This window comes from Parasteatoda tepidariorum, chromosome 3 (assembly GCF_043381705.1).
Source record: "Parasteatoda tepidariorum isolate YZ-2023 chromosome 3, CAS_Ptep_4.0, whole genome shotgun sequence".
Classification (NCBI taxonomy): Eukaryota; Metazoa; Arthropoda; class Arachnida; order Araneae; family Theridiidae; genus Parasteatoda; species Parasteatoda tepidariorum.
Window position 1 is genome coordinate 58,890,208 of NC_092206.1, and position 23,886 is coordinate 58,914,093.

Consider the following 23,886-nt stretch of genomic DNA (forward strand, 5'->3'; position numbering starts at 1 on the left):
TTTTCCGATGTGTTTTGGATATTCCTTCTCTAATAAAAAGAGATACCATTTTGTTTTCGGTTGTACAAGAAAGAAGATCAAGCATTTTTCTTTTTTAAATTTAATAAGCCACATTAAAGAAGGAACGTTGCAATGCTACACGCTACATTAACGACGTCTCCAGAGTAACTGAATGACGGTTCATATGGAAATCGCAGGTAAGCGTCTCATACAACAACGCCCCCTATAGTTCGTTGCGATCGCGAATAGCATTGCGCAGTATCAAAAATTATTCATTTCTGACAATCAAGTTCAGTCAGACTTATGGTTGCAATGTCAATAAAAATGCATCATCAAAATTCATATGGAATTTTTTTCACAGCATATAAGCTGATTTCTCAAAAATTGCTTACAATGTTGATTGATTATTGATTGGAATATTGCTAAAAGGTACAAATCAAAATCGAAAAAGATTTTTTTTTCTCTGTACACATAGCCAATTTCTCAAAACTTACTTCAATATTTTTTTGGAATATCAATAAGAATAAGACATTAAACTATATAAAGATTGATTTAACCGCAATTTCTTAGAAATTGATCTAATCAGGGCTCTAAAAACCGCCCGTCCGCCCATTCTCGGCGATCAAAAATTCCCCGCGGAAAACGAATTTCTCGAATCCGACGTCCGCGCTGACGGCCATTTTCCCGTTAATGTTCGTGATACTTTTTCAATTTTTGTTATTAGAATTGATGTTTTCTCTGTCTGGGAGTACTGCAGTGGTTGAAGGGGCTTTTAAGCAATGAACTTACAAAAAAACACATTGTGCAATGGTCTTAAACAAGAAGCGTTAAACGCAATTATGAACAAAAACATAAATGGAAAACCCCTTTCAGATTTCTGTGCAGAAACCTCTGTAAATCATTGGCTCGATTGTGGAACTGGCAAACGTCATATTTGATTCATTTAAGAAACGCAGTACCCTCGGATAAATTGACTTTCCAGATAACTTGACCTTTGTCATTTAAATTATTTCATAAAAGAAATAAGCTATTTCATAAAAGAAATACTAGGTTACTATTAGTAACCTAGTATTTCCTTTATTACTGTATAATATAATCCTAGTACTTGCAATCCTAGTAACTACTAATTCATTGTGCAATTTATATAAATGTTTTCAATAAATAAGAGAAAATTATATTTTTATTTATTTCGAAGCTACGGGTTAGTTTCAAAGGAGGAGGGTACATTGTTGAACAAGCCGTCATCGGGGACGGGTAAAATTTCTGAGTTTCTTCGAGCCTTGGTTCCAATAAAATTGTATCGATTAAAAAGTTTTTGAACACGAAGAATTCAAAAAATCGCAATTAAAAAAGAACGAACGTAAAGGCAATTTTCCATAAAAATCATTTGTCATCTTTTAATAAACTTTAGTATTTTAAATTTTTAATCAAATTTAAATTAATTTAGGCTTTGTTCATTAATCTTGAAATTAAAATAATGATGTGTAATATAATCTTGACAAAATTCGCAGGTAAACGTCTCATACAACAACGCCCCCTATAGTTCGTTGCGATCGCGAATACATAAATTCGTGAAGAAAAAAAACGCTTTCGACAAAAAACCAAAATAGAGATCTATCGACAAAGACTTCTGCCTAGCTTATGCTCTCCCTGGTTATTTCAGTTTCCGTTTTTAAAAGCGCTATATGTTGAGCCATCTTAGCTAGATTTGGCATGTGACATTTTTAGTAGTAATCATTGGTCTATTTTCTAGCGTTGCCATTCGGGGAGTTGTAATGAGGCTTTTTTTTTATCGCCGTGTAAGAGAAATATATATATAGATAGATGTAAGACCCTTCCACTTCTTTGGTAGATGATTTCTAGGTGGCTTTTTTACTTTCCTTGGCGCAGAGCTAGAACTGTTTAAATCTCTGAGGTTTTTGTAGTCACTGAAACAGCTCTCTGCAATAACAAGTTGTGTTTTTTCAATTATTTCGTTCATAAGTTCCCTCTTTTCCTTTTCGGATTCATAACGTTAGCATCAAATCTAACAAAATGCCGATTATAAGGCATATTATAATTATGTTATGGAACCAATAGCAACCATAATGTTCAATTTTTAACATATGTCTTACATTTTTTATTAATTTCTTAAATAGGATATAAACAGTAATTTAGTTGTATTAATTGCCTACCTAATTACTTGTCAAACTTCGGAATAAACGCTACGATGCAATACTAATGATAACATGAATATGCTTTGATGAATAATATTTCCGCACGGACGATAGAACAAAACACAAGTCGAGCTATAGGTATGTGAAAAAACACAGGTGCCATATCTGGCTATCTCATCAATCTTCAACTCGTAAGAATTTGGCGATTTGGGGAAAGAGAAAGCCAAGAAAAATCTCGATAACCAGAAAGTTTCTGTTAGAAGAGTGATTGTATTCGACTAATCATTACTTTGGATGGAGAATTTGAAGGAAAAAACTTCTTTATACCAAATATTCGCTAACAGGAATGCACGCGAATTAAATTTTCATGGAGAAAAAAAAACGAGGAAAAAGGTAGAAAAGGGAAATTTAAAGATTGATAGTATGCATCAGATTTAAAGAGGAATGGAATATTTCTATATCATCAATCCTCAAAGTAATATTTTTCGAACGTAGTTTACAGCAGTTTGAAAATATTCTTTATTATGAATTGCTTTTGAAATGTCGTTGAAAACGAATGGAGTGAAAGGCTTGAGTAAAAATAAACCGTTATTTTAGAAAGTATGAAATACCAATTTCTGAATGTATAAATGGTAATCAATTTATTTGTGTTTGCTAACAATGGATTCGTATGCATTAGGTATTTTCTTATTGCAAAAATGCTCCAGAAAAACAAAAATCCCTAGAAACAAAATGAACAAACTTTGCCAAAGAAAAATAAATAATGTAATTGAACAAAATGAAAAATTGATTGTTATCTAGAATCTAGTTTAAAACTTTCAATAAAAGCCCTTTAACAATTATAGCGAATATAACGTTTCGGTGCTCTCTAACATTAAAAAGAGAACATTGTACGTATGTCACGTAGTTCATTTGCATGGCTTTGTTTACTTTGTTAAGTAAATCACTCTTCTAACTTAAACTTTTTGGAGAAAAAAACATAAATATTATCAATCAAAAACATTTAACACATGTAAAAATAGCTTTTGCATATTTAATGAACAATGCCTTCAAAAATTTATAAATACTCTGTAGTTTATACTGCCATCTTTTTAAAATGCATTTTTCTTAAGATTATACGCTTGCAATTGTTTATTTTAGCCCATCTTGATGTTTATCTTAATCTAAGTTTATCTCGAGTCGAGTATCTTCCAGTTTAAAAATTTATTCTAATAGTTGAATTTTTTTAATGTAATATTTTGTAAAAAAGAATATTTCAGCTTTAAATTATGTTTTAATTGAAAGTGCCCCAATGTATGTGTCTAAACTAATGAAACATTAAAAACAGTAATTACAAATAAAATACTGTGCCAAGCTTTTTTTTATTCTTTTGGAGGGGAGGGGTGGTCGATCGTACTTTATCCCAATATACTGCTCTACAATAAAAGGTGCATAATAAACATCAATTACAGTTTTCATACTTTTCATTCACATTTAATTCCACACCACGCAAATGAAATATCGTTAAAAATAACGCTTGTCATAGCATTTTAGGCCTATAAATTTAAACTCGAAATTAATTTTCTGTGTTATAATTAATTCTAAATTATAATTAATTCCAAAATATAATTAATACTAAATTATAATTAATTCTAAATTATAATTAGTTCCAAATTATGATTAATTCTGAAATATAATCAATGCTAACTTATAATTAATTCTAACTTATAATTAATCCTAAATTATAATTAATTTGAAATAATTCTAAATTAGTAACATTAATTTCTTATTATTGTTCTAAAATGCAGTGTTTAAATTAGTTGAATAAATCAAACACAAATGCCTTGAGTCTTCTGATTCTGAATTTATGCCATGCAGATCACTAAATCTTCATGGCAAAAATTCACTTCAATTAAATGCTCTACCAAACATTTAATAGAAAAATGCTTCGAGCATAAATAAACGCTTCTTACTAAAACATGCCTTTAATCTCTCACAACTAGTTCGCAATAGTTAAGCTTGATGTTTTGTGATTAATTATCACTATCTTTAGCAATTAATTATTAGGAGCTATTTGTCACCGTTGCCTGGGTTCATGCAATTATGGATCATTATTTTTTAACTGGAGAATTCTGCTGTTTTATAGTTAGCCCCTCTTCGGTCAACTAGCTGAGGCAATAAATCATTTTTTGAATGAACTCAGAACGACTCATTAATTAGCTGATAGATATTCAAAATACTCTGATGAGGATAAAGAAATTCTGACAAGCATGATAAAAATCTGTCAAAGATCGTAAATTACAAAAGGTGACAGCTAAATATTTATTATTTCCTTAAATTTGGTTAATGATTGAGTGAAACTTAGTTAAAGTTGTGTTCATGCAATTAATAGAGAATTATAGATGATGGATTGCTAATTGCATTACGTAAACAAGGCTATTGTTGGTTTCTAACGTTATGGGTCTTACAGTTTTGAACGATTTATTTATTTATTTTTTATTAGAAGGTTTGTTTAAAAGTGAAGAGGGAAGCTATATTGTCTGTTAGTAGGAACATAATGTTTTGCTGACTTATATTGACAACATTAGTTTTTTTCTTTGAACTATAGGTTTTTTACTTACAATTGTTTAACCTTACTACTTTGAATCTGATTTGATTATGGCGTATTGCTTAAAACAATCCGGTTCAAAATTCAAATTCCTTAAATTCCCAAATTCCTTAAATATTCTTTTCATATTAGATTGTTCAAACAAAATTACGAAATTGTTGGTAAAGTTTTAACTTTCACTGGGGGGGGGGTCGATTCCCATGATAATCGCTGGTTGTCTGATCTGATCAAGAGAGTTATATGAAAACCGAGAGTTTACTTCCAATATTAACCTTCAAATTGTAACTGAGACAATGGTCAAGCCTTTACCAATAGCTCATTAGTGCAAAGTTTAAAATCAAACTAATTCCATTGGTTTTTAAGAACCAATACTGGACGGTTAAATATATAAATTTGTTGAATAATAAATTGACTGAACAATAAAACAAACAAAAAATCCCAACTCCAATTAGACTCAGAATATAAATGCAGCAATAATACAAGGAAAAAAGTAAATGGAAATAGATGAAAGCATGTAGTATCAGCAAAATATGCAATACAAGATAATGTTTTTACGTAATTTAATCTGTCTTTATTTTTCCATCAAGTCCTGCATAATTTTAAAAAAAAAAGTATGTCAGAGAAAAAAATTGAAAAGGTAAATGTGATTTAGAATGCAAAAATTGAAGTGATTTCGGACAAGATTTTTCAGAATTAGCTAAAAGTGAAATTTTTAAATAATTATTTCAAATCTATACATAATAATAAAAGCGGCTGTGTGTGTGTGTGTGTGTCTGTAATCACAATATATCGCCCCAGAAGCCTCGCCCAGGCACGAAACTCGGCACATAATTGTGTTTTGACATAATGAAGAAGTATTTTTTTTCTTTTTCAAAAATTTGGATTAGTTATTTAGTTATCAGTCATTTTGTAAGTCTATGCTTTTCGTCTGCTTTTTCGTCTTCAAAGAGCCATATTCAAAAAACTATTAAAAAATGCATATACTTTTCCCCACTCTTATAAATGTATGCTAATGCGAACCTCACAATTGAAATATTAATTTTCGACAACTTAAACCAATAATATACGAAGGAATTAATAATTTAATTGTAAAGTTCGCATTAGTTTACATTTATTAAAGTGGAGAAAAGTTTAACTTTTGTATTAAAAATGTGGCAACATATTCGATACGTAAATAGAACGCTTCGCTTTGATATATTTGTCGCTGTTCATAATTGTTATAATAAGTTTTTCTTCTTCTTTCCACGCTCCTTTTTTTTTTTTCTTAAGCGAAGACGATAATTTTTATAGCGATATTGTAGTACTTTGTACAACTAAAAATTCTTTTCACAACACTTTAAAAATATTTACTTTATTTTCTTTATATATACAGAGAACAGTCGGCAAAGAATTCGATTAGGTTGAAAAACATTTCGCTAAAAAGGAACGAATTCCAAAAGAAAAAATAAACAACTTAAAGAATAAAAATGCTGATGCCAGCCAATTTTTTGAAAGTTAACTTAGAAATAACAAACCAAACGATGTTAAATAACAAACCAAACGATGTTAACAAAATGACGTAGAAAGCGCAACTAGATCAAAATTATACAAGCACAACTAGATCAAATTATAATACCTGAGTGCTTGACGTAACAGATATAGAAATAGAATTTGATACCATAAAAAATTATATAGAAATAGAAATTGATACCATAAAAAATTTATTCGTTTTCGTGTTCTTTTCATGTATTTAGCATTTTAGTTTTTTTTTCTTAAGCGTTGTAGCTATGTAATTTCAAACATCCTCAAGAGCTATAACACATCTGCAGCAGAACTGGATATGAAGACAAAATTGCTGGACAGGAACACTTTAATTGTCCACTAATCTTTAAAATCTTCTAATCTTTGTCCACTATGTTTTAAAAAACTTTATTTGTGAAAACCTTCAGCGTGGCGGACAGCTGGCCGCCTTAGGCGGCTAGTGAGAAATAAAACAGAAACGTTATCTCATCCTAAGTCAATTTTAAAAACTTTATTCTTCCACTTAAAATGCTAATGAAAAGTGTTGAACTTCATGTTTTTTTTTCCTGAAAAAAAACCATGAAAAATTGGTCTATCATTTTTGTTCATTTGAAAGAGTGTTTCATAAAATGCTATGCATCTATTCAGTTTCCTTGACAAAGATTATCTTTGATTAAGATGCTTTGTCACTGTTACAGTATTACATAACAAGTACTGTTAGAGATTGTTATATGTTGTTATAGTTAATATCACGTGACTGTAACTACTACTTCCACTTAATTTTTATTGTTTTACGTTAGTTTTACTTATGGCAACGTTGTGGAAATGTTTTATGTTGGATATTTAGTACTCGATTAATTAGGATTTATAAATATCACTAAATTTAAGTTGGTTTAGAATTAACAAATGTTTGTTATGTTCTAATTCGTATCTGTTTATTCACCTGTAAAAATTGTATTTCATTTGAATAATACTAAAAGGCATCCATAAAATTTTTTTGTTTGCTGTGATTTACAAGTACTATATCTTGGGTCTACAAATTCTCCATTGTAATTCCTGTTACAATTACATTTGGATGGCTCCGTTACATACGATGAACAAGACTGTAATAAAAAAATTGTCATTAAAAGCTACATTTTTATATCCATTTTTATCTAAATTGTTCGCAGGCTATCATTTTATTTGCTAGATATCGCGCTACACTGTGTACCTGTCTGCAAATATAAAATCTTCGCCAACGTAAACTTTCTAAAGAATATATTGTGCTGACATGGACATCCGCATTCCAAATCCAAATAACTCCAAAACTTTTCAAAAAGGAGAAATGGGCAGCTATTTTCTTGGCTTTATGTGATCAATAGGCCTGAATGCCAGCGAAATGCCACCAATGCCGTTAAAAGTCTGCAGTTCCCCGCTTCATTTAGAAGATTGAAAAATCCTTTATTTGAAAGACGTTCTTTTTAAAAGGACAAACACTGATTGCCTCCAACAGGAAGGAACAGAGGGGCTTTTGAGGATTAAATAGGATAAAAAAAGAACAGGACAGAATAACTTGCCTCATTCTGATTTAAAAAAGGGAAATACTGAAAAGCACGGTGATAAAGGGCTCAAAACTACCTACGAACTATATTTTAAAGCCCGAGATTGAATTATACTTATTTTTATTTTCGGATGGAACAATTGATTTTCAATAGAAGTTTCTTTAATTGTTTTATTGATTGAAATTTTCATAAGTTGAACTCTTTTCTTATAACGTACTTTCGCTTTTATAAAGTGGGAGAATGAATATGTTGATATTCGTTGATTCAGATGAGGATAGAACGATTATCTAAATTACACCATTAGGCGCAATTTTTTTTTTATAATTCACCTTCATTTTACTTAACTTTCTTTTGTATTATGTAAGAGACTGTTTAAGCTTTTCTTTTTATTCCGTTTCTTAAGGCAAGTGAGACATCACTTTTTACACAGTGCCTTAAAGCACTTTTTTTGTTCTTATGATATGATCTACATTACCCCATATAACTTTTTATTAAACCCTATTAAAGATTCTCATATTTCATTACCGAAAATAATAAGCTTATAGATTTTCGATTAATTTTCGGCAAATGTAATGATGCCTTTTAACACGTGATAAGTGCTGTACAATCCTCAAGACAAGCACAAGCAAACAATATCTCCTAAGCAAATGTATTGAAACAGGAAGGGACTGATCTGGAATTGAATAAAAGAACCTTGTGTTAGTTAATATAGTGCATCAAACATTTTTCCTTTCAATTTGTCAATTTCCTGCCCTCAAAACTGTCTACGTCAAACATTTACTTCCCTTTGAAATTTGTGTTGCTAATGAAACTTTCTGATTTTTTTTTTCTTTTTTTGTCGTATGCCTGCTTTTAGGCAGTGGGGGTGCGATTGTTCCTGTTTTTCAGTAGCGCCATCTATGGACAGAAATTCGACTTCTGCCACGCTATTCACACAACCACAACCCGTTTATAGGGAGAGTCACATTCACACACAAAGGAGAAAGGACATGGAACACACAGAGAGAGAAAGAAACATCCATGCCTTGCCCGGGATTCGAACTCAGGACCTTTCTGATGCAAGGACAGTTCCCTGTCCCATACACAGGCTGGTCGGCAAATTTTCCGATGATATTTCCTTTAAAATATTTAGTTTTGGGTATAAAATATATTCTAATTAGTTAATTAGTGACACAAATCTAATCGAAAAAATTTTGGAAAATGCTGGAAATTTCGTTACCGCGACTAGATTTATTCATTGGTTGCGACAACGCAACTGATGTCAGCGAAACAGGCATAAAATGAAGTTCAAAATGGTTTGTGTAGTAAAATATTTCATTCTTCGCTTTAATAAAATATTTTTTATTTAATAGCTCTTACTAATAAATATATGGCACTTAATTTCTGACACACGAATAGTGGTGGTCACAATGAAGACATTTTCAAATGTCTAATAAATATATGGCACTATTTCAGACAAACAAATAGTGGTAGTAAAAAATAAGTTATTTTGATTTTTCATAAATATATTGCACTCTGTTCAGAGACACAAATGGAGGTAGTAAGAAACTGCTGTAAGACTTTAAAATTTCAGAAAGTGTTTTAAAACTAGTTTTTGCAATGCTACACCAATTGTTTTTTATTCCTTGTTTCGTTAATGTTACTGATCTGATCTCTTTATTTTAGACATAGGTAAAAACAAGTCTATTTTTTTAAAAATATTCCCCCAAAAAGAAAATTAAAACAAATTTTTATATTCAAAATTAGAAAGCTGTAACAGAAATAAAACTCTTAGTGTCGAATATTAAGTAAGTAGTCCATTATTTTCCTCATTCTTAATCGGTACATATACTTTACCTTGATGTTTATTTGGGCAAATATTTCAAATGAAATCTCACTACAAGGAAAGCTTTTTTTTTCCAATGAGCTGCACAATCGGTCTTGCCGATGAGCAGACCTAGTGCGTTCTCCAGAGGTGGTATCCACTCTTTCAGGACCACCACAATGGGTGAGATACCGTTGGTCATGTTAATTTGGACGTCTAGTTTCTGCCACACTAGATGGCATCACCGAGACTCTATTTGGATGCTAAAGTGCACTAGGAATTTAATTTTGCCGGAAATGCCAAGAGCCAATGAAGCACTCCAGGGATCTTTTACATGCCGCATAATCATACGACATGACCGCTGAGGATTTTCTGCATCCCGAAAATCCGGTATCTGGGACGGGGATCGAACCCGCAGACTTGGGCTCAGAAGGCCGACGACAAACCAACTGCACCACCCAGCCACTAAGGGAAAGGAAAGCTACATAGATTTCTAATTATATTCTCTACTTACTTAGTCTTTTAAAGTTTGGACAAAGGTTGCAAATGATGATTAAAATCCTGGAATCATATAGGAAAATAATAATAAGTAAGAAAGCAAATTGATAGAATAAGGAATTAAAACTCTACAGAGACTAAATATAATTTGGTATTAAAATATTAATTGAATTTCAAAGAATCAAATGGTATTGTTTTACTTTAAAGCTATGTTTATCAACAAAAAAAACATCGTATTACAACGATGAGAAATTATTTCGTTTTAAATATATACTTCAATAATGCTTTAATGCATTTTCACGATTTCAGGACTTTTTGCGGCTCATTATCTCTCATTAAACATCATAAATAAACATTCAAAATCATTTTTCTTCTATAATTATGCACTCCGTCATCTTAGTTCAACAGCAGATATCTAGCTTAAAACTCGTTTGATGCAAGCCGCTCGTCCACTGCTTTAGACGGAGGTTTGAGTAGGCTTACAAAAGTATTAGAAAGCTCTCTTCTCCCTATTGGATCTCAAGATACGAAGAAATCCGTTCCAGAAAAGGGGTGCATACATTACGAACACGAAAAACAAATATAAAATTCATTTCGTGCTTTTTCAGCATTTCTTTTCTTTTTTTTTTACTTCTACGGAGAAGCAAGAACAGGCAAGAAACAAAATAAACGAACGCGGAATTTCTTTTCCATTTTCACTAGCACTTTCCGAATCTTTTCTAATTCTTTTAAGTTCAAGAATGAGTAAGAACTGGAAACTTTTCTCACGAATAAAATTAAATTAACTTAGAAGACACTATCCTAAATCTTAGTAGCGTTCTCTCCGTACTCATTATATATTCAGAAACGTTAATTTAAATTTAGTGATAGCGAAGACGGAAGATAATTTCTTTTCTTTATATGCTGTTTTCAGTATTTTTTTATTATTATTATTTCGGATTCTGCATCAAAAACCGTGGAATTTAAGAAGTGAGATTTTGTGTGCTCTTGCGTTTTTTTTCTTCTTCTTTTTAGCGACATGCATAAACATAAAATCTCAATTAAATTTTTCATTATCATTCGCTTCGGCTTAATTACAGAAAATACTTTTGAAAAAGTATACGTCACGATATATTTTCCTTTGGTGAATGCGTGCATAAATTTTCTTATTTTTTTTGTAATTAAATAAAATAAATTTTTAATTAAAATCATTATTTGTAAGACATGTTTTGAGTGTTGAGATTAGCTAAAGTTAACTGCTTATTTATTTATTTTTGGTTATGATAGTAATAAAAGGCTATAATTATAAAATCGATAAAAGAACAGTTTTAATTGAAAAATTTCGAAATTTTCATATACGTTGAATTTTAATTTTAACTTACCATAAAACAAAAAGTTATGTATCACTCATTTGATGAAACAATGACATAAGTGACAGTTTCTATAATATATCAGTTACGTCATTGTTTCACCAAATGAGAGACATGTTGTCATCAAAACTTAATGAAATTTTGACTTTTTTCAAATTTAGTCTATTTTACGTCACAAGAAGATTTTTCTAAACGCTTGTTTCAACGAAAGAAAAGTAAATTCTATAATTTAAATTCTAAGAAAAGAAATTTAAGAACCAATTTCTTAATTTTTAAATATTTTTCAAAGCCACACTAAAATTGAAGTTAAAAAGATCAAATACAAAGCATTGCAAAATATATCATTGGGTATTATTACTCAATGAGTATCATTCGACGAAAAATTATCTTTGAATGAGTCATTGAAGCGTAATGAACATTATCTGTATGAACTGTATCATGTAATGAGTAACTGTATCATGTAAACTGTATCATGTAATGAACGATAACTATTTTCGAATATATCATTGGAGCATAATATACAATAAATATTTTTGTAAAAAGCATTGGAACACAATGAATATAATAAACATCGTTAAACTCCTTAAAAATAATGAATATCACTTAAAATATCATAAGAGGATTTCCTTTCAACAAAATTAAATATCATTCGGTCATAATGAACAACATATTAATTATTTCAATAGATAGAATTTTTATGACAAACAGGTTTCTGTACAAGTTCTGTTCTTGTCAGGTGAATTGATCTTTTTATTTAAGTTGTAGCTCTGGGAATCTGCTATTAACGTACTGAATATAATCCGAAACCATCGAAAGACATTAGTTTTAAATTTAAATGGCAAATACTAAAATTCAATAGGATTTTTTTAATAATTTTTAATTTATAGTTTTTTCTAGTTATTTACATTCAAAACCAGGGTTGTTGAAACTGTGCAGATTTACAATTTGCATCCACTTATGCATTTTTTTTTTTTTGAATGACACAATAATTTTTTGATATGCGAAGAGAAAAAAGAGTAAGTTTCGTCGTCAATTCCAGGAGTATGACTTTTTGAAAGATATAACTAAAATTCTCTTCAGTGGTTGCTTTTTGATCTTGATCAAAAATATCCTTTTTATTATCCTTAATAATTATTTTATATGCAAAGAGAAAAGAAATAAGTTTCGTCTTCAATTCCAGGAGTGTGACTTTTTGAAAGATATAACTAAAATTCTCTTCAGTGGTTGCTTTTTGATCTTGATCAAAAATATCCTTTTTATTATCCTTAATAATTATTTTATATGCAAAGAGAAAGAAAAATAAGTTTCGTCTTCAATTCTGGGAGTATGACTTTTTGAAAGATATAACTAAAATTCTCTTCAGCGGTTGCTTTTTGATCTTGATCAAAAATATCCATATTATTATCCTTAATAATTATTTTATATGCAAAGAGAAAAAGAAATTTGTTTCGTCGTCAATTCCAGGAGTATGACTGTTTGAAAGATATAACTAAAATTCTCTTGATCGGTTGCTTTTTGATCTTGATCAAAAATATCCTTTTTATTTTTTTCAGTTGCAAATAATCATGCCATCGTAATCTTAAACACCAAAATCTTTTATATCTCTTCTATTATCTCTTCCCCGTAATTTTTCTTGCAATTCGAAATTAGGATAAGTTAAACTTTTCATTAATTTTCATAAGATGAGATAGAACTTCAAGTTCTAGTAACGCTCGGAACTATTTTTTACTCCTTTTTTTAAAAAAATATTAAATTAATTTATTTACACCTACCAAACAAGAAGGGACAATATACTAAGGTCATTATTAAAATTAAAAATTTCGGTATCGACACTCTAAAGTTTTCCTTTTGCCTCTATTTACAAGTTTTTTTTTTTTTTTTTTTTTTTTTTTTTTTTTTTTTTGTCGTATGCCTGTTTAAGCAGTGGGGGTGCGATGGTTCCTGTTTCTCAGTGGCGCCATCTATGGCCAGGAATTCGACTTCTGCCCCGCGATTCACTCAACCACAACCCGTTTATGGGGCGGGTCACATTCACACACATTTACACACAAAGGAGAAAGGACATAGAACACAGAGAGATAGAAAGAAACATCCATACCTTGCCCGGGATTCGAACCCAGGACCTTTCTGATGCAAGGACAGTTCCCTGACCCCTACACAGGCCAGTCGGCATTTGCAAGGTTAACTATGCAATTAAAATTTAGGAGATCGAAGTCTGTGAATTTCATAAAAGTATGGTTTACAAGATAATGCATTTTTAAGCTAATTTTTATTTCCCCCATCTCATTATTTTACTACAGATACTTTAACTCACTTTAAGCTCACTGTAATAAGAGTAGATTCACACTGAAAAGGTGAAGTCAGTGTCTCAATATAACGTGTTCTCTGCACAATCGCTTAAAGACAGATTTCTAAGAATGTGTATTCTGCTCTTGCGCAGACGATGCTATACTTGAGACTGTGACGAATCGGCGTTAATCCACTTAAATAATTAGCTTCTATTCTTAAAATAATGGAATAAAAAATTTTCTCTGTCTTTCTCCTGACATCGTAATATTTATTTAAGATATTTCAATATCAAGCATTTCAAATTCATATTAAAACGAAATGTTTGATGTTTTTACTGTACATATTTTGACTCACTTTGAGCTCATTGCAAAAATTCTTTAAGCCAATTTTTGAAGCGTTAATATGAAAAGAAATTCGCTTCTTTTTCATAGCTTCGTAATATTTATTTCAGCCACTTTAAAAACAATAATTTCTCATTAAATTATTAGTTTCGTGCTAAAAATGAAAGTTTGATTGAAACAACCCATTTTTCTCAGCAGATATTTTGGCTACGTTTGACTCATTACAATATCTTCTGAATTTCCTTTAATGTTTCTTAATTTTTTTCATATAATTTAATATTGAACCATAACATAAAAAAATTCAAAATAAAAAACAATATTTTTAAAAACCACGTTTTTGTAGTAGAGAATATCTAATAATTTTAAAAAATTTGAAAAACGAAAAACGTGGGGCGCATGAAATACATAACAGTAATGTTATATTAGTGTGTGTATGTGTGCTCTTGAGAATATGTGTATGTATATATATTTATTGTAATTGTATCTGAATGTAGATGTGGAATATGTTTGTGTATATGCATATGTATGTAGCTGTGCATGTATAAATGTGTATAGAAAATGTGTATATATATGCGTATATGTTCTGTTATGTATTTCATTCTCCCACGTTTTCGTTTTTCAATTTTTTTTAATTATTATTCTCCACTACAAAAACGTGGTTTTTAAAAATATTATTTTTTATTTTGAATTTTTTTATTTTAAATAATAATTTATTTAATTTTTATTTAATATTTTTTAAAAATTATTGCTTTTTAATTATTATTCTTCACTACAAAAAACGTGGTTTTTAAAAATATATATTTTTATTTAGATCATTTTTCTTAGTCAAGAGTAGTCAAGACTACTACAAGACCACTACTAAAATAATAGAACTTTCATTTTAAATTAGGGATACGATAATACGATAAATTAGGGATAAAATAGGGATACCTTTACGACTTTCATTAGTTTTATGCTGATGTCAACCAAAACGATCTGGAAATGAATGAGGAAAAACTGGGTCCTACCACGTGATTTTTCTACCAATAAAAATACTCCGACAATAAAAATCTTTTCACCTGACGTGTAATACTAATTTGAAATAATGGAATCGACAACAAAAGACAATCTCGAAAATGATTTTTTTTAATCTTAATTTTATTTTACTTTGTATGTTTTTTTTCTCTTCATTTTCATGCATTGTCATCCAATTGGGTATAATATGAAAAAAGCACAACTACTTCCACTTACTAGGAATAACATTTACCTTTTAGTTTAATTAATAAACTGAGTTTTAAATATGCTTACTAAATTCATAAACTTCGGTAAAACAACAATATAAATTATTTCCAAAGGAACTAGACTAATACAGTTCCAACCTGGCGAGTAGCGACTTATAACAAGACACTTCGTTTGAAGCTTTTACTTGTTGCTAGAAATCAGGTTCGCAGAAAATGCTGTTTACTAGTTAAATTTAGTAGGATTAACACGATCTGTGACGTAGGTTATAGTATACCCAATTTTGAACTATGCGCCAAATTTGAAGTTTGTGGCTAGTCAGGAAGTTAGTTTAAAATCGATTGCAAAATTCCACCCGGACAGACATACACGAAGGCAAGTTTATATGAACGTGGTAATATATTTGTCTTTCCTTTGTGATATTTCACTACAGACATTTTACCTCTCTTTGATCTCATTACAAATCTATTCTTTAAAATTATAAATAAATGTTTTGGGGTAGTTTTCAAAAACCACTTAAAATTTATTTCAAATTCTAAAATATCAACCATTTCAATTGTATATTAAATATCTTTTCAAAATGGCTGTAAATACTAAGCCAATGCTTCAATATTAAAACAAACCCAAATCTAAAACGCACAATTTGTTTAGAAACTATACATAAAACATGTAAATAAAATAAAATACAATATTAAAATTTATTCACGAAGCATTAGCAAAATGCCATTCACGGTGTTTACAGTTAATTTTTATGTTATTGCTAAGTACCACAGAAGATGCATCTTAATCCCACATGGTGCCCAATGGTTTGTCATAGAAATCCTCGTTAGGCTAGTCTTAGTATTCCCCGCCATATAAAAGGAGTTCCTGCTTAATCCTAAAGCACACCCTAGAAATCCTCAGCAATATTTCTTCCCATTTGACTTACGCAGCCCTTGGTTACCGATGACAGCTAATAAGGATATAGATCTACTCCAACCTCTAGTCGCTGCCTGCAACCCTATCATTCCCACGTGCATAGCGTCATGCAATTATAGTAAGGATGGATTTAGGTATCCTTCATAGTGGCTCCTTGATGAGAGTGCTATCTGTAGACGCTGCCAGAGTGTTCCAATCAGCTGACTACCGTTTTAATAAAGAAACCATAAAATGTTATGTCTGATATCTTTAGGAAATGCGGTATTTATATTCTCTCTCGATCAATGTTTTGTTTATACAGATGAGATAAGGGAATTGAAAGTATATATGCTATACTTGGGTAGTTTTTTGGTAGCTATAAAAAGGGAAAAAAACTATTTAAATATTAGAGGAAGATTTCTATTGTTATTAGGCAAGCTGTTTAGTTAATCCACCTCAAATATTTTTGTGGTTTTTAATAGCAGCCGCTTCTTTTTTTGAGTAATTAGTGTATTTTGTGAATGTTACATTTCTATGAAATATTTTGTTTAATATACCGATGGATGGATACTTTCCTCTATATTTTCTAATATAGATTTAGAGACATTTTAAGATGTGCTACAAATGAGGAGAAAAAATTATATTTACGAATAAAAATATTCTTTAGAAAGACTGTCCATAAAAATTTCTTTTTTTTTTCAAGTTTCATATTTGTGTAACGTTTAAAAAATATTCTCATTGATGCTATTGGAGCTGAGAAAAAAAAAAGAAAAAAAAACACTATAGAATACAAAGTACTATCACTTTTTTTACTTCATAAGTGAGAGCATTTAAAAAATAGTTTCGTTAGGAAACTATTGGTCAGAAATATAATATGAAAAACTTGAAAGGTTTTTCGTACTTATTTCTGTCGCATACAAATAAAGTTATAAGTATGTAAATGTAGCATCTACATTTATAAGTACGTATAAGTAATACACATGTAATACTACATGTAGAGTATGTCGATAGATCGTCGTAAACAAAACCTGTACGTTTTTAAAAATTTTACAAGAACTTAAGAGGATGTAGGATTGAGATTAACACTTTATAAGGAAACCTGTTAATATTCAACCTGTTAATATCTGAATTTCTCGGGAAAGTTAATTGATAGTTAGCCTGGTAAAAAATAATATGTAAGAAATTAATATTCCGAAATATTTACCATATAGAAGAGCAATTTTACGGAGAAATAGTTTCTTCGCAGTGAAAACTAAAACTCCTAACGAATTTCGGATTAGAAATGGATTGACATTTTTGGTGAGATTTGAGTTTTGTACTTGGGAAAAATTTTGTTTACGAAATAATTAATTAGCTATTAAATTTCCTACAACTATCATTTTATTTTTTACCCTAAGTAAAATCATCATGTAAATTCGACTAAATAAATATTATTTAATGAAAATATTTCGCATTTAATAGTCATTATTATTAAATGAAGTAAGAACTAATATTTGCGCATATGGCCAATAATTTCCCAAAATCAGGGGGTGGATAATTATCAGATTAATTATTTAATTTGACTAAATAAAATATTAATTAAACGGCAATGTAAATATTTCATAAATGAAATTCTTTATTTCATATGATAATAGACTTTTTAATGTCATCATAAACTGAAATTAGCGTAAAATAAAGTAAACTATTTAGAACTAATACAAACTTCAGTGAAAATGTTTCATATTTGACAGCTTTTCTTAGATTAACTTGTTACCTATTATCATAACATATAAGCCTGAGAAGTGTAAAAAATTTTAATTAAAAAAAGTTTGCTCATTAATTTCTCGTAATAATGGCCATTCGACTAATGTAAATAAGGACACGTTAATTACTAAATTGGCTATATTTTTTTCATCATATTTGCCATAGATGTTACATAGATGTTTACATAATAAATATGTAATGCTTTAAATACATAGTGCATAACCGTTATATACAATATATTTTACTTTTAACTTAGTTATAAAATGGTCTTATGAAGTTTCAATAATAAGATTTCGTTAGAAAAGATATTGAAATTTCAATATTTTCGAAGTTTAACAATTTCCTACAAGAAAATTTCCTGCCATAATGGTACTTAAATTTTACATTTTTCACTAAAGTATTAAATTTGTAGCAAAGTAAGATATAAATATTTTAAAAAGCATAATTTATTTTAAAAGTTTGGTCCGTATCAGAGAGACTAACGCCATTTAAAATATCTTTCCAAGCATACTGAATGTTTCGGTCATGTATCAGAATCTTACAAAGGGCTCTTAATTATAATCAGGTCACATCATTAAAACGCAAACTATATAAATAATTTTGTTTTTCTTCTCATTTCGTTTATGTTTGAGTTTTTTGTACCGCAATTATAACTATTAAAACATTTAGGAGATTTAAAAAAATATTGAACCTTAAAAGAAATGTATAAAAGTATATAAATGTATACTATTTCTCAAAACTTTAAGTAATTAAAATCATTAGTTTGAATGTTTCATTTAAAATACATAGATATTTGAAACTATCATAATTTGTATAATAATTATATAGAATTAAACTCTCAAAATCTATCCTCAAAAGATACATTAATTTAAATAGTTCAAAAGCTTTATAACTATTATATTAGCTTTAAAATTAATTTAAATGCCGTAATTAAGCCTGATATCCGGCCCAGCTTCGTATTTTAAAATGCTTTAAAACCATTTTTCTTAATGAAATATATTTTCTTTCATTAGAAAACAGGTTACATGTATAAAAATCCTATTAATTAAGTTAAGGTTCCTTCAGTAAAAAAGGAAAATGGTATTTTTTCTTATAAATTCCTCCGGTAATCGGTAAAGCTTCTTATTTTACGAAAGAAAATAAACAAAAAAAATGATAACTCTTAACTAAGTACACGGAGTTTTCATTGACAAAGAATAAAATTTAAAAATCTTAATTGCTTTTTATAAATGAACTTTGTTCATACAAAGAAAAAAATCTTGTTAAAATTTTTAAAAAAAATTTTAAAAAATTACAAATAAAAAAGGACCTTAATTCTGGTAATAAAACTAAAATATACGGCATTTAAATCATTCATTTGTTAATTTTCCCGTTTTACGGGAACGGAAACGGTTTATCGGAAATTCTGGTTTTCAGAATTATCGTTCTCATTACCACACATTTAGCAAGAAATATAGTTAATTAGTTATTTGTTTTCCTGCGCAAGAGTGCAAAGTCAAAAAGAGTATATTGCGTCGAGTACTTGTTCAATATAAAACCATAATTTAACTTATCCAGTAGTTAATTAATAATCCAGAGAAGTAATATCTAGTACTAAATTATCCATGGGAATCATCCAGTATAACATTAACAAGCATAAAATTTACAAGCAAGTTGAGTTTGTTATAAACAAGCTTTAAGGAATGTTTTATTTTATTTTATCCGNATATCTAGTACTAAATTATCCATGGAAAGCATCCAGTATAACATTAACAAGCATAAAATTTACAAGCAAGTTGAGTTTGTTATAAACAAGCTGCATCCAGAAACTCAATTCTTTAAGGAATGTTTTATTTTATTTTATCCGTCGTTGAACAGCCGACCCAAAATTGGGTTTACTACTAATCTTCAACTCCGTAGCCTTGTAATTTTGAACCAATCCAGAAGACAAGGAAACGCCTTGATCACTAACCCGAGAGGTATTGATTTGTTATGGAAGCATGGAGGACTTTGCGACTCGACAGATTTAACTTGCATCAGTCACCATTAACTACACGGGGAGACTTTGGCCGGTGGGGATCGAACCCACGAACTCTTGGACATGGACTCAGTGCCTTACCAACCAGGCTATCTTGGCCTGGCTATTTAGGAATATTTGGAATATTTTTACAAACTATGTGAATTTTCTACTTTTTTTGGTAACATCAAAAAGAGCCCTGAGAACTCACATCTTCAGTTGCGCTCATCACCAGATATTTAAGCTTGCCAGATATTATATATACCAGATTAGATATACATACTACACTACATACACCATGCAGATATATATAGGTTTCTTTTAATAAATACCTGGTAATGAGCAGATTTTCTTATTAAAGGATGAAAAATAAGCTAAAAAAATAAATTAATAAATACATCGAGTTAACATTAACAAACATAAAATTTACAAGTAATTGGCGTTTGTTATAAACAAACTCTATCCAGAAACTGAGAATTTATATTCTTTTAGAAATGTTTGGAACGTTTTTATCCACCATATGAGTTTTTCTACTTCCTTTGATAACATCAAAAGGATGTCTTGACAACTCTTTCATCTTCAGTTGCGCTCTAATTCGTTCGTGACAGTGCCTATGTTCTTCGAATGGAATCTCTGGAGATATCTCGGTATAAAATTTGTCAACGTATGTTGTCCTCACACTCCTCGTCTGCAAGAAAGACATGAATTATATTTTGTTCTTTCTTTCTTCTTGGTTCAAAAATATATTCACATGTAGATTTAGCGATGTCAAAGCTCTTACCCGAAGCAATTCGATTACTGAAGGCAATTTTATATGTACGCATAAAATTGCTTTTATATATCTATCTAGATATGCAAGCATGAATAAATGTAAAGATACAACAGCTATTTTTGAGATGGAATATTGTTTAAAAAATTCGAATTGTTAAAACGTGTAATCGTTTCTCTGTAAACCGTAAATAAAAATAAGTATTTTACCATTCCTCCTCAATAGACAGAAAGAATTATAGTCAATAATATACAAAGAATATATAGCTCTCTTTGGTAGTTATAGTAGCATAAAATTAAAAAAGTTGATAGCAGTATTTGACTGTAAATTATTTATTTAACATCTATTAAATGGTGTTTACAAGTAATATGAATCCATCCTGCCTTCTTAACGTTATTTTCTGCTCTTTTTCCATTTTTATATTTGATTACCTTTCAAGGCTAAAATTTAAAATTGTGGTTCGTTTATTATGTTATAAATTAATCACATATTAGGATTGTAGAACTTCTTGTTTCTACTAACACTTGAACAAGCCAATCTTGACAGCCATTGGCCTATTTTGAATTAAGTCAGCAGGGTGCTCCTTTCGTTTAACAAGATATTACTGCAAGGATGAAAGTACGTCTTATCTCAAAACCCCACGGATAGATGGCAGCACCACTCATTCGTGAATCTACTTCCTCAATTTAAACATACATCTGAAGAGAGAGGAAGTTTTCTCCAGGTCCCTGTACCTATGGTACTGCTCAGCTACACCGACCACAAGACTTTCGGCGAAACAGATTTTACGAGCACGTATATCACAACCTTCAAATTATGTAACATTTTATGATAAAAAAAAACAACTTAATTACCATTTTACAGTTATTAAACGGTACTTGAGTTACAGCTATTTTTGTGATAAATTTTATGCAAGGCTGTATTCAGTCAACATATCGCTCATGGGCTGCAATAGGGGCACAACTCAAAAAACACGCGTTTTGGACTAAGAACAGGTGTACATATGAAAATACACATTCTTTCAGCAGCAATACTAGCACAACTCATAATTCAACTTGAAGATAATCTTCATCAAGCAAACTAAAGCATTTCTTATGCATTTTCCTTAGCAATGAAAACTTTAAACCCACTTAACTGAAAGCATGATTTTTTGAGTTTTGCTGCTGTTGTAACCCATGAGCGATATGTCATAAAAATAATATACATAAAATTATTTTCAGGAATTATTACGAATTAACTTCTTGCACTACTGTTAAATGATGTCTTTGGCGAAAAATATTTAACAAGCTTTTATAAAAGAAAAAAAAATAATAATAAATAAGACATTTACAAAAAAAGCTTATATATTAACTTTCAATGGCAAAGAGAAACAAAGCTATTAAATTCAATTTTTTCTTTCTGAATCGAAGGCTAAATCTATGACCTAATATGTTAATACAATGAAATTTTTTGATCACTAATGCTTGATTAGAGTATTTTTTGATCTTTTCGATTGACTAATTTTCAAATTAAAACCTATTGATTGTCAAGAATGAAGAATGAGTGTGAAGCAATCGTGAATTTTATGGAAAACTAACAGAAGGCGAAGGACCACGTAAAAATATACAATTCTTAGGAAAAAAAAATAAAAAAATAAGAAAAAAACATAGTAAGAACGCTAAAAAACCAGAAATATAGACTTTTTTTTTAAAAAATTTCGAATTTATTTTGCTTATTTAAAACACCTTTTTGTTATGAAAGCTGATCCTAAAAAGGTTTTCCAAACAAACAACAATCGGAACTTTTATACTTTTTACTACCTTCGTTTGGTTTTACACATTTATTTATGTTTACGTTTGAACTTTCCTTCGTCATGAAAGCCGAACCTAAAAAGATTATCCAATCAAATAACAATTGAAAGTAAAATTGATGAAATATGTGAAAAATAAAGCATCTTGGGAAGGAAAAAAAAATATTCATAATGGATGAAACAGAATGCCTCCACTGCCGAGTAAAAAGCACCCTAGAGTAACAAAAAAATAAAATAAATCGGAAAAAAATCGATCTTAAGATTCGGGGGGTCCATATAAAAAGGGTGCTTGGTCAAACCATTTCCCCACTAAGAAAAAAGGGAGACAAATTCTTCAAGAAAAGCATTATGCGGAATAGATGGTTTGTAAACGTGTTTTGACTTTTAAGTATGTATAATGGTGCGCAATTTAAAACATTTGGTAGAAATGGGCAAAAACGGTGAAGAAGATTGAATGGATGCGAGAAAAGTAATGGAAATAAGGGGACAATAACTTTTGTATTTCTTGATGCGTTGAGAAATAAATTGTAGAGCTGTTTTGTGAGAGGAAATTGCAAAGTATACTCTAAGGCATGCTACCATCTGTTAAGAGACATAATAGAGATGTGAACCGTTGATCAATTAGCTTCTCGGTTTTGCTTTTGTATACTTTTGACTAAAATTATTTGATAGATAAAAAAAACAACATGCTGCGGTAGCATGCTCAATTGTGTTGATTTAAAAATTTATTCTTCTCTTCGGTACTAACTTTTATATGCGACACCACGTTCACAGCTAGAGGTCTGATACTAAATTAATTCTTTTTTAAAAACTTGATTGTGGTTCAACTTCAAATTAACATAATTTTCTTCATGTAACACCACGTTTACAGTTTGATGCCTGATGCCAAATTAATCCTTCTTTTAAAACTTGTTTGAAATATATATTATGGTTCAACTTCAAATTGATATCATTTTTTAAATTAACCTTATTCAAGTTTACGGATTCTTACGGTTCAAGGTACCGATAATATGGTTTAATAAGGAATCAGTTTTCATAGATTAAAAAAAAAAGTATAGTCAAAAATACCAGAATTTGTAAAGTGAATCGTGTTTCTGGTTCCATGGAAACACCAAAACATACGATAATTTATAATGAAGGACTTTGGTATTGATGGAATGTGTAAAATATGTTAACAATATGTGTTAAAATGTGTAAAGTTCCTTGCAGCTGTGTACATATTATGGCCGAGACGGCTAATCTGTCAGTCTCAGGACCGACAGAACGGGGGTTCGAGTCCCAGGGTACACACCAAAATTTCCTCCATTTCTTCAACACATGAAGAGCTTCCAATGCTCTGCACTCTTCAATTTGTGACCCTGTGCTATTTGAATACTATATTTTCATTTATGCACAGAAGGCAACACTAT